This window comes from Chionomys nivalis, chromosome 1 (genome assembly GCF_950005125.1).
Source record: "Chionomys nivalis chromosome 1, mChiNiv1.1, whole genome shotgun sequence".
NCBI classification, from domain to species: Eukaryota; Metazoa; Chordata; class Mammalia; order Rodentia; family Cricetidae; genus Chionomys; species Chionomys nivalis.
Window position 1 is genome coordinate 179,699,576 of NC_080086.1, and position 13,316 is coordinate 179,712,891.

Genomic DNA, 13,316 nt, shown 5'->3' on the forward strand with positions numbered 1-13,316 from the left:
CCTCAAAGATATTCTCCACTTTAACTCTTCCTCATTTGCTGAACTTCAGAATACTTTGCAGTACTGTTTAGAGCTAACTAAAGCAGATCTAAGGAGGCCAGCATTCACATAGTACGTTCATTTCATTGCGCTATTAGGTACTCTTTCCCTTCTGACACCTACGCATCTGGCTTGGTTGTAGGTTTGCATCCAAAGCACTGGGTTTTATCAAGAAGTTTTTCACATTTTTTTGAACATCCCCAGCAGAGCTCTGGACTTGTTATTTGTACAATAATTGTAATGTCCTCAAACATTCTATTTTTTCAAGTTGCACATATTTATTGCTTTAATTAAAAATGAAAATGAACCCTGACTCTATTGGTATGTCATCAAGAATAGCATAGATGAGGGGATACTAAGAGCCCCTAATTAGCCAAGGCTGAATTTGCCTCAATTACAGTTAGTAAATGAGAGGTTATCAAGTATGTGTTGAAAGGTAAAGTAGAATGCGGAGCTCAAGGAACAGATCATTACTGAGAGACATTATATAATTATTGGAAATCTACTTGGCTGGAGCTTAAAATAATATTGTTAGGTGTCGAGAAACAGTTGAAAATAATGGCCCTAAGTGCACTGTTAGCAACCATAGCCTATTACGGATAAAAGATTGAAGAGAACAATAGTCCTTCGCATAGTGGCAAACTTTCCCTCGTCCAATTAGACTCCTTCCTACACAAGTAAGGAAATGGAGCCTCCGAAGTTCAGGTGCAGACCAACGCACACACATTAGGAAGTGTTAGCTTGGAGTTGTTTGTATCCAATTTGGCAAAATGCCCAGGGCTCGATTTCTGATCATACAGTATAAGGGATTAACTCCTAAAGAATAATATGCCTTTTACCCAGGTGAAATTCACTGATTTAGAAAAAAATGTCAGCGCTATTTTACGTAAAAACGATTAGTCTGCAAGACACACATTAATTTTAAAGTGTCTCTGCCACGTTAAAAAGAAACCCATGTGCTATACTGCATCGTCTTATTTCCAGCTGATACCCTAACCAGGAGAAGGGCTGTCAAAGTATTTGTGAAAGTTGCCACACTTCTTAAGATACCCTTGGCCTCTAGTACCTTTTCATCAATTAAGCGTCTTAATTGCTCCTAGTTTTATGGGGAAATACCCATGCACTCAATTTAAATAATGGTACTACTGACTAAGGTATAAGGATGATCATCGCCCTGGACTTGTGCTCATTGTTTTGGGACATCTAGGGATGAGAACAGACGCATTCCCCACCATTCCCACGTGGCCACATACCATGGTGAATGAGACTCGTGGCCCTGTCCATCCTGCCCTGCTAGTTTTGTTTCAACATCCACAGAGAAGTGATTCTGTTTCTTGACCTCAACATATGAAAAATGGAAATGATTAAATCTGTATTAATCTTTAAAGGTGTAAGTATTGTCGATTTAGATTTTTATGTTAAATCTGGAGGTATCAAAATCCTAAGTACCTGCTAAAAGTCAAATTATTAGTACAAATATGCTGTCCTTTTTATCCTGTAAGTGCTTAAACTTACAGAGCCCTTTCTGTTTGGGACAGAAATCGCTTCTATAAAGTATAAATAACTGGCAACTGTGCTGCTAAAAAACAAAAATGAGTTTAAGATGCATCTTTGATTAAGAGCTAGAGAAGCAGTTGAGTTGGTAAAGTGCTTGGCAAACAGGAGTACCTAAGTTTAAATCCCAGCACAGTGGTGAGTGAGCACCTCTGACTCCAGGGCCGTAGAGGCAGAGACAGGACAGTTTCTGAGGCTGGCCAGCTTGCTAGCCAGCTAGCTGAATCGGTGAATTGAGGCCCAGTGAAAAACTGTCTCAAAAAATAAGGTGGCGGACTGGTGAGATGGCTCAGTCAGAACACTCGCTCACAACCATAACAGCCTGAGTTCAGTCCGTGGAGCCCGCATGATGGAAAGGTAGAACTGATTCCAGCAAATTGTCCTCTGACTTCCACATGCTCAGCAGACAGAGAGACAGACGCGCGCACGCACACGCGCGTGCACACACACACTGCTTATCTCTTCAAGCGTTCCTAACAGTGTTAGCTCTTCTGTTCCTCTCCCTAGGTGAATCCTACCTTGTGGGTGATATGCCATCATCCTCTTACATTTTTATTGTGGAATTAAAGGATCTTCTCTTTCAGAGAAAATAAGGGACGTGTTTGGTGTCCTCAAACTCTGAACCTGTATCTCTTTTCAAAATCCTTCCATGAAATCCCATGCCTCAACCATGCCTCAGACTTGACAACATTTGAAATAATAGAGTCATGTTCTGTGAGGAACACTCCACTGGGATTCCAGATATCAGAATTTCCTGTTAATTCTGCCATTAATGGTGTAGGTGACTTTCAAACATCTGTATAATATTCAGTTTACTGCATAGAGAAAGACTGAACCTCTTCATTTAGAATTTCAAATCGTTTCTGAAATCCAGACTTTTGATCCGATGACCGTTTCTGTTTTTAATTTGGCAATGGTAGTAGAAAGAGTGGGGTTGGTTGCATCCGGAGTCGTGCACAGCACGGTAACAGTTTTCACTCTTTTGTGTTCATTGGATGGAACCAAAGTGTCCTAGCTAAAAAGCAACAACAGGTGCAGTGGGGCAGTAGAAAAGACAGTCTGTATTAAAGGATAACTAGGTCAGCAAGGTGGCTCGGTGGGTCAAGGGGCTTGCCTCCAAGCATGACAACCAGAATTCAATTTCTGGGAGCCATGGATGGAAAGAACTGACTCCCACAAATTGTGCTTGATCTCCACGTGTTGGCTGGGGTGCGCATGCACGCTGCACGCACACACGCACGCATCTCTGCAGACCCACAGTTTCTGCTGCCCTTGGTTACTCTTAGGTAGCCTGTCTACTTTCTCAGGCTTCAGGGCCTGGAACACAGCCACAGGTGTCCCGGTGTCGTGAGAGAGCCTGGGGACATTCCTAGAGTGTATCCATTCTCTCAACGGACAAGTGACAGTTCCGACGTTAAAACCAAAATCCCCCAGCAAAGCCACTAGGATACTCTCTGCAATAGCTTCCTAAAATCTGAGCATTTCAGACTTGAGACAGAAAACTCGCCATCAGGATGTCAACACTATCCAGCTCTCTAAACCTTGTACATTTATTGGGCTCGCGCTCCTGGAGTCCCCTTAAAACAATCTCGTTTTGGTTTCCATGTTGCTGCAGGCACACCAGGGTGCCAGTGTCTAATTGGCAAATCATGCAGATTAAGCATTCTCTTGTGTTATAAACTGATTAAATACTTAATTGTTGAGGAGTTTCATCTTTATGAGATTTTTTTTAAAGACATTGTTGTGATGTCTTATAAAAATTAAATATAATTCTTTAAATGATAGCTAATCAGTTACATTCATCCAAACAGTTTTATAAAGGATTAATTTCTAAAGACATTGCCTGAAAAGAATTCTTCCTAGTTAAAAAAAAAAAATTAAACATTTTGGGCCAAACTAACCTTTACTGTAGAAATAGGTTCAGTCACTTATTTGTACTATCATAAAAAACAAAACAGGAAAGCAATACAATGAGATAGGATTTCAAAATAAAATTAATTTTGTTCTTACAGTCTCTTGGCCTCTGTACTCCTAAAGAAGAAAAGGAGAGAGATAAGTGTTTAGGATGTTTTTGTCCAGCCTGCAAGAGTTCAGTAGCACTGCTCCTAACTCACTTAAAGATTCAGTTTGTTACTCTGCAAATGTCCCAAGAATAATTTAAATCAAAGAGTCAGAGTGATCGCTGAACTCGGTATGATGCTACACACCTGTAATTTCCACATTCACAGGGCTGAAGTAGGAGGACTGATTTCAAGGCTACTCTGGGCTATATGGCAAGACCCTCTCTCTAAAAAAGGGGAGGGGAGAAAAATATTACCCACTAGATAAAACTTCCGTTCCATAATGCCTTTGATCAGATAATTTTAGAATTGACTGTATATATGTTAAACCGTTATCACGGGGTGAAAGATTTCCTTCTCCTTGTATTCAGCCTATATAAAACTTAAGGGAGGAGGTTTCACACAGTCAAAGACTGTCTTTGTCCTCCCACGTTTCTCTTCTCTTATTAAAGCTCTCTTCCTTGTGGCCGTCTATTGGAGAAGAGCAGCCTTCCTCTTTCCATGATCTTTCGCTTTCAAATTGCTCCGCAATTGCTCTAAAGTCTCCTTAAATTAACATAGCTTTCTATCAACAAAGATTATGTTTGGTGTTCCGTTCTCTGTGTAGAAAGCAGACCAGTGTAAAACACTCTGTCTTGGCCAGTTAGGCCCTGCCAGGACTTTTCTAGCAACCACCAGAAATTTAGCACTCCCGCGACACCTGTGCCGTACATAACCTTTTCCCCTCTCCGGCAGCAGAAAGGATGGATCATGCACCTTCAGCGGGGTCTCTGAGGATCTCTGAAGAGACTTCTTTCTCTCCTTATGCTATGCGCCTTTTCTGTCTCCCTGTACACTAAAGATAGATTTTAAAAGTTGGTTCTCTGGATGCTGGAGGCAGACTCCTGCTCATCTCCCGTTACGTGCTTCTGTCTTCTTGCAGCTAGGTCAGTGCTTTGTTTTCCGGGGGTTATTGTGTTTTTACTTGCATATATTCCTGTTTTGTTTTACCTGCTGTACTTGAGCACTGAAGTTGTTTGACCGCTTCTGAGGTACTCGCAACCAAACCTTCTGGGTAGAGATGGTCTCGGCCTCTGTCGATATGACTCAGAACGTACTCTTGACTGCCTCCCCCTCAGACTTTGTTTTGCTTTAAAAAGGTATTCTCATGTTACAGAGTCCTGGTTGTCTTGCTCATTTGCATGACTAACCCTCATTTTAATGTTATTCTTTGTAAGTGTAAGAATTTATTTTTAAAAAGCATCTACTTTTGATGTACAATGTGTGCCAAAATAGCTTTGGCAAGTCCGGGCGCCGTTCTGAGAGGCCAAAGGCCCTCATTTGAATCCAAGCTGCAGCTGAATTAAAACTCGAGAAACTTGAGATAAGCGTGCCTAATTGCCTAAAGAGAAACTCAACGAGGAGGGAAGAAAAAAAAGAATGTAGCTTGTTGATCTTATTTCTTTGATAATTCAAAAGAATCTTCAAGACATACGTGGACTCCTTAAACTTCAGTTCTTGAAATGTGATCATGGTCCACAATTGTCACTTGGCACATGCCCAGAAACACACATCTTTGCATGAGGCACCTGGACATCTGTGGCGGCGCTGGTAGAATCAGCTAATTAACAACACAGGCTTAAACAGGCACCTCATCTGGCAGTACAGTTAGTTGCCTGATGGTGCTCAGCAGGATTTGGTAGTGCTTTTTATTTTTCTATCCTAATGGTCTGCCGCCCGCCTAATTTTGCCTTATTGTCAGTCACTACTTACCGCGGCTTGGGGCCCTCCCAGGAGGCTAAATTATTATCAAAGGATTAGGGCGATGTAGCCTTGCAGTTCTGACATTTCTGATTACTCGTCTATGCCAGAACACTAATTAGCTGTGACTAATTAAGAAAAATGCCCCTGCCATAGAAAACCATTTAAAAGAACCGAGAAGGAGAAAAGCAATTCAAAAGCTGAGCAGTGCTCAGCTTCGCTGATGCTCTTTAGATTTCCACCAGAGCCCTAACTCACCTTTAATTGTGCTTGGAATTGAGGGGGAGGGGAAGACACTGGCGGAACGGTTGGGAGATTTTTGCTTGCCTAAGAGAAAAAGAATTGTGGCTGGCACCCTAAGATGTCTCCGCGATGCTGAAATTGTCCTGGTCCCACAGAAGATTTTCATGTGGGAAAAATGTTTCTAAACCACCACTTGCAGAATCTTCCATCTCTGTCACACACTGAAGACACTAACAACGCGTTGGTGGAGTGCCACTGGAGGTATTAAAACAGTGTTGAGTTTATGCACTGGTGTTGGATGGGTCGTAAAGAGTATGTGCAACCAAGAAGGGACGCGGCTTCCTGCTTCCTTTACCTAGGCTTGTCTGGGGGTTCTAACTCTCACATGCAGAGTCTGGTACATGTAGAGTCTCACATGTAGAGTCTGACAGGCGACCTGGCATGCCTGCACAGCATCAGGCCACTGGTGGCTTATTACTGAAAAATGCCCGGGGTTCCCCTGAGGCCAACATCTCTACCACTTGACCAGTGCAGTGTTTGTGCAGATCCGATAGCTACTCTCCTTCCCTTCAATCCTAACTCCATAAGCAGACAACACACACGGCTTCCATGCCAATTTCCGTAGTAGCTTTTTGGATTCTGCTTCTGTGAGTCACCTCCCTAGCAGCTCCTCCATGCAGCCCCCTCTGCAGGTTTGGCACCATTTGCTGGTGAGCACAGCAGTGTCAGCTAGGTTGCCAATATTGGCTAAATCCACATTTAAAAAAAAAAATCTACATGGCAAAGTAGCTTTTGGGAGAATCATTATTCAGGGTAGTTCCCGAATGATTTGACAGAAAGCTGAATTGAAGGACGACTCCTCAAGATGCTTATAAAACAGCTGACCCAACGAGAGCCTCTATTTCCTCATCTCGGTTCTTGCCTACGAAAGATAGATATCGGAATTTTGCTATCTTAATGTGGGCAGACTATTTAATTTATGAAAACGAAAAGTTCTAACGCCCGCCGCATCTTAATTCTTCATGCTGCATTTTGAGCTTACTTCCTCCTTTCCTCTCACTGGAGAACAAAACACGGATTCTAGCGTCCTCCAAGGCAATAATCCTTCCTAGGCATGAAGACTGTTATTACAGCGCCTGTCATATCTGTCTACTCCCGGATAAATAATCCCTATTTGTTTAACTTCTCATCATAGGCCCCTTTTCTAACCCTTTAATCATTGCCATGGCTGGGCTTTGAAATTTCTCAAGGTGTTCACTGTCGTGTTCTGAGTAGGGATAAGATGCGGCATCTGAATGTGGCTGGACAAGATTCTTTCAAACCATGTTCCTACAAACGCACGGATTCATAGCTCTCCCACATGGATGCTCTGCTATCTCCTTGAACTTGTTTCCACTACTGTAGTTCTTTCTGCTGACTTTTGCTTTAACCACTCCTGTCTGCATTTGTGTCTTGGTATCGAATACCCTTTAAGGTGGCTATTGTGCATATCAAGAATGTAAAAGACAAGCCTACTACCCTACTCAATTGCCATGTGTAAATAATAGTGGTGAACACTGGAATACCAATGTTAGGTGTGAACTTGAGCACATGTAGTTGGCTTCTAAACAGAAGACACTCCAGCCCCTCTTATGACAGTCATTGTTTTCATGCAGCCTGTATTCATTGATCACCTCTAAAAATCATTCTGTGCAAACAGCCAGAAGCCTGTTGCTATCCAGTGCCTGCCCAAAAGGAGTTTATATTCTAAGAGCACACAGACCTTCATGAGAAATAGTTAATTTTCACATAAAACATTCCACTATTTCATCTACAGAGTAGTCACAGATGGATTTACAGATGAGAACGCAATGCAGGACTACATTGGGTACCCTTTCAGATCACTAGATAGTAGTTATTTCTTTATTTTCCTGTGTTTCAGATATATGATTGGAAAGCTGCCAGAGATTTAGCACCAACGCAATTCATACCCAGAACCAGGGTTTCACTGCCAAATTCAAAAACTGAAAGGTCATAGCACAGAAGGTCTCCCTTCTTTACCCTCCTTGGGTTCTTAAGCTCCAAAAGAGTCTCATGCATCTTCAAAGAGATGTCCACACTTCCACAGCAATAGAAACGACTCACAAAGTCAGCAGGTATAGAGATTTCCCAGATTTGTGACTCAGTATGGAAATCCTCCTGTAGTACAGCCAGCCCCATCTCCAGAGATGTCCCAGAGCCTCAGATAACCAGAAGAGCAGGTGACAGGACATTCTGGAGAGGCAGTTTGATGCTTTGATGACAGTCTGGAAGCCAGTCCAGAGGTGGCAGAATCCTACCTTGCATCGCTAATGTAGCTTCATGTATGAATGCACATACATGGACATGGACATTTTTTCATTCATGATTCTTCCTTCTTCTCATCACTCATCACCTAAAATGAAATGACTGCCACATGTTAAGCTCCATTTTAGTCCTATGTTCCATTTCTTTAGATAAATACAATGGCCTCCTTGATAATTTCAACAATCTATTGGATTTTTGCAGTGTGAAGGTTTAAACTCATGCATGCAGAAAGTTACTCTACCAATGGAGCAATTTATTAAATACCTATTAAATTTTTTTCTATTGATAAAATTGATTCAAAACAGCAGTGATTCCAAAATGATTTTTTTTAAAAGTCCATCAACAAATTTGTAATGTATGTTGTGGTCCAAACACTCTGCCAAGGGCTAAAGATAGCGATCAAAGTCAGGTTCTATGAATGCACTGTGGCTACTCACACCTTGTGGTGGGCTGATAAGCACATTGTGCAACACCTGGGTAGGATATGAACAGCATGAAACATGAGAGCACCCAAGTCTCCCTTTTGGAAATAGTATTTCTTTCATAGCACACGATAATGAGTTGATAATAATGCTAATACCAATAATACGATAGCACTAGTATGAATGAATAGTCAGGGAGATGGAGTTGGTAATAAAATTCCACACCAATGGGCAAGCTGAGAAACCAAAGGCACAGAGAAGCCCAACCTAAGGCAGAGCCATCGGTTCTGTGGTTGCTGCATGCCCACTATGGGAATACAGAAAGGTAGCCACTTACTTCATTCCCTGTATACTTGCGATACAAGATTTTTGGAATGCTTCCTATTCTCTATTTAAAAAAAAAAAAAAAGAAAGAAACTCAAGTAGAAAGGCACGCAAACAGTAAATTCTCAATCCTAGATCATATCTTGAAGTTAAATTGAACCATTTAGTATCAATTCCTAAAGTTTACTGTATCTCTCTTTAGGGTCTTATGTCATTGATTTAAAATATATTATTGACCAAAACTTTATATACAGTGTGTAAATTGCCATCCAACCAAAATCAAAATGGTCATAGTACCCAAAGAAAATCACTCTTAATTTATTTCAGTGTCCTAGACATTTACAGACACTGTTATGACAGGAAGGCATACTGATTTCTGGTAAACCATCTTTTGGTGTTCAAATAGTAACCAAACCAATATTCACCCATCGTTAGTCCATAGCCGGGAAGAGGGGAACAACTAATGTTTACTGTGTGGTACCAGCCCTATAGCATCGGAAGAGCTGTACAGTGGACTGACAGAGGCAGTTGCCTACTCGATAGTAAATATTTTAAAACAATATCGATGTTGATACCCTATATAGAGTAAGGCTTTGGGGCTAATTAAAGAGCAGGGAGCTAAACAGAGCCTCTGCACCTTGCAGTGTGTGGAGCTGGTGCTGTTCTATAAGCTACTCTGCCCTGGGGCTGAAGAGGTCGTAATTCAGAACTTCCTCACCTACAGGAATCATGGATATTTAAAAAGAGGAAATCTGGAACTCCAATGACAGTGAAGTTCGTTTCTGCATTCAGCAAGTGTCTACTGGATGCCAGCACTCCCTTGTTAGCACATCCTACCTTTTTCTTCCTTTAGTGAAATAAACCTGCCTGTGGGAAGGAGAGGCAAGAAGGTCAGCTCAAGGTCACCTTCAAGTATATATGGAGCTCAAGGTCATCTTAAGCTTCATGAGAATATTTCACAAAATAAATAAATGAGCAGAGAAAAGTTTATAATTTGTGAAACATCAAGGTGTTTTTTATACCTAAAACAAAACAAATCCCCCTAATCATAAAACATCAACTAAAACATGTATCATCTGTTCTTTGTTTAAGAAACAAATAGAACATGAAGAGAGCCACATGTATAAATTTCTCCAATGTATGAGCCAATGATCTCTTCTCTATAGCTCGGTGTTTTGTTATAGTTTTAAAAAATTGTTTTTTGTGTATTTTATTTTCTTCCTGCACAGGGGCCATGCTAAACTTCTCTGTATCATTCTAATTTTAGTGTATGTGCTACTGAAACAAGTTCTTTTGAGTATTTCTTAAACATTACACAATAGGGCAAATAAACAAACTTTAGGGGGGGAGATTATACAAGAGATTCATAAAATAGGTGTTGGACTATTCTAACAAGAAATGTGGTTCTTCAAAGAATTTCCTTAGATTGCACATTACATTAGCAGATTTATAGGTATGTTTGGTGTCTGACAGGTTGGATTTCTTAAAGTTGTAAGAAACTTTGGTGAGCATCTTTGGAATGGTTGAGAGAAATACGTTGGATTTGTCAAAGTATTGTGTTATGTTCCGTCAGCAGCCACCAGGAATTTAAGGGGTTGTTTTCTTGTTTTTATGCTAGAAACTTCAAATTGGGTCAAAGAAATTTTGGGTGACAGAACAGAAATCTAGCTTGTTTCCAGAAAGGAAATACAATTGCATAATGATAGACTTAGACTTTGGAGCCAAAACATAAAATAAAAATCTTATATGCTATATAGATCTGGATTAGTAAATTATTTAATTTAAATCCGGTGTTAGACTTAATGAATATGCAAGTATGCAAAAATGTTAATAACATTTACTTTGTTGAAATTAATAGTTGAATTTAGTTCATTTTATTTGAGCTTCACATAAAAAGTGTCTGATGCCTTTATAATCAGAATTATAGTATTGACATAAGGCTGGAGAAGTAGCTCAGATAGTAAAGTGATTGCCTAACATGCACGCAGCTCTGTCTCAATTAGTACTAATAGAAAACAAAAGCAATACAAGCGCTAATCCACGTTTCTATAACTCTCATTCGTACCTCGCGCACTCCATTGTTTCATCCTTATAATATCTATATTTCATTAAGAGAGAAAAGATGAACGGAATTAAAGGCGAAATGACAGACAATAGAAAGCTCCAGAAGTCAAAACTTTCGTGTTTCTTTATTCTGAAAGAAAGAAGCTATAGCCAAGCAGCATATACAAACTGATAGAATGAAAAGTTGACTTTTCCTTTCAGTTTAGTTTTATGTGGCTCACAAGTTCGCTGTGCCTTTTTTGTTAAATTAAATCAAATTTAATTTAATCTCACAGTGTTTTTGTCCCATTGTTGGGAGCAGAGTACAGAGCCTCATACATGCTAAGCACGTGTTCTACCTTGAACTGGACAGAGCTATTGCATTAGAACAAGCTTACATGATCTGCACCTCCTCGTACAGGTGAGGAAACTGAGGCACAGACAAGTCGTTTGACCAAGTCACTTAAGCAAATAGTAGATTTGGAGGTTTGTACTGGTCTTCCTTCTATCCTCCTTCCCAGCGGCTATTTTCTCAGTGTCTGGTTGCTCGTCCTCAGCAGCTATGTCCAGGAGATGCCCTGGACCCCACCACATCCTCCATGGCCACCTCTGTGCCAAGCTGACAGAGTGTCAGTTGTGTAAAACACACCCTCTGTTTTTAGTTGCGGTGAGTTGGTTTCAGTTTTCCTTAAACACAACCCTTCATTCTTTTCTCAGCTAAAGCACAGCCAGAAAGGGCTCTGCTTGAGACTTAAAATTATGCTTTGGAGTCTGTTCTGTGAATCTGGATAACTTCAGTGTGATGCCTGGAATTTGGGGGTGGGGTGGCATTATTGTATCGAATTGACATTAATATCAAATTTGCATTTGAGTGTTTAGAAATGGGAAGTGAATGAAATAGAGCCACAAATATTGTTACGTGTGCTGCTGGCAGAGTAAGGACGGATACCCGATAAAGCGTGCGTGTTTTCCCTGTGCTGCTAAACTGCAAGGCACCAGTATTTCTAAATTTTTGTTTCTCTCTAGAGCTACGAAGTGGTCCTAGAGGGTGGCTCATAGTTCTCAATCATGCCAAAACCTTCGATGTTTTTAGATTTTTTTTTGTTTGTTCTTTAATTCAGTTGAACTATTGGATTTTAACGTTCACATTTACTAAAATGAGATTTTCTGGATTTTATTCCATTTCAGCAGTGATTTGGCTCTTTAAAATAGCCATTCCACCACACTGTAGTGCCCTGGAAAATATTGGTCCTTCCTCTCTCTTTCTCTCCTCCTTTCTTCCTTCCCTTCTCCTTCCTCCCTTCTTTCTTCCTTTCTCCCTTTTTCCTTCCTTCCTCTCTCCTTCCTTCCTCCTTTTCTCCTTACTTCCTTTCTGTTTTTTACCTACAGAGACAAGCGTAACTAGAGAAGGATGAAAATATACCAAGTAGTTGGGCCAATTCATAATCAATAAAAATCTAAACACTTAAGCGGAAAACACACCCCAGATCTGTGCCATGGCGAAGCAGCTATTTTTCCTTCGCTATCATCATCAGAGGCTGCATTCTGCCAGAAATCATTTTCTTGAAGCAGCCTCCATATATAAACCCTATGGGGTCTTGTGATTCAGATTTAGGAATATCAACCACAGAGGGTCTAAAGGCATTGTGCATTAGTATGTATTGAGACCTCGTTCCAGGTGGCAAGCAGCTGGACTTTCGAAAAAATAAAACTTCCAAAATAAATGTGAAGTGCTTGTTCCCAGGCGATAAGTGTTATACTTAATGGAATCATCCTCCAAATGTTAGAAATGAGGGGAAAAGGGGAGTTGTGCATATTTAATATATTTGTTTTGTATCTCCTCTAGTCAACAGAATAATGACATTCCTTAACTGCTTCTCTTTAACTTGCATGAAGAAAGCACGGTATGTTGCTAAATCTCTTTTCACTGGCTCTGCGGAGAAACAACTTTAATCCTTGTTAGAAAATTGCCGAGTCTGAGGCTGACAAAGAGCTCATGCCTGTTCCATTGTTAGTGCTCCCGGGCCCCAAGAGCAGAGCCCTTTACAGCTGCGTGGATCCCGCCCGGCTCAGCTGCACTATTTAGGAGCAGAGGTTTGTCAATTTCTATTGACAATGGAGAGAGATTTTCAGGGCCTGTAGCAGTGCTGACACAGTTGGGGATCAATGCCAGCCATTCAGCCTGCACCCTCTTTCGTTGCTTTGGTTTGTTAATTCAAGACTAAAGGTCCACGGAGGGGGTTCAGGGTGTTTAAGAAAGCTGATGAACTGCGAGCGTTTATGGCCCTGGTGTGGCAATTTCCATAGTCAGTGGCAACTCCTGGCACTGAGGGAGCTGTGCCCCTGTTGACCCTCTTGTTATTAAAAATGCACGAGGGCTGCGCTCCTCAATATTTCCACACTCTTTCATTGTCAATACCACCTTCTGAGCCCTTCAGCTTGTTGCTTGCTCTAAAGATCTTCTTAGATTGGGTTTGAAAACTTCACCTTAAACACTAGATTAGACTGATGTTCTGTTTTCCGTGCTCCTGTTGATTTGTTGAACCTTCCCAGGGCTGGAAAGCAA

General features: G+C 40.9%; 1 protein-coding gene and 1 pseudogene across 8 annotated transcripts in view; one reads left to right on the plus strand and one right to left on the minus strand.

The window, feature by feature from the left end:
- Cadps2 (calcium dependent secretion activator 2) overlaps positions 1 to 13,316 on the plus strand; it is a 529,236-nt gene that overhangs the window by 506,158 nt on the left and 9,762 nt on the right. The window lies entirely within an intron of this gene.
- LOC130889524 (U6 spliceosomal RNA) lies at positions 9,896 to 9,994 on the minus strand (annotated as a pseudogene).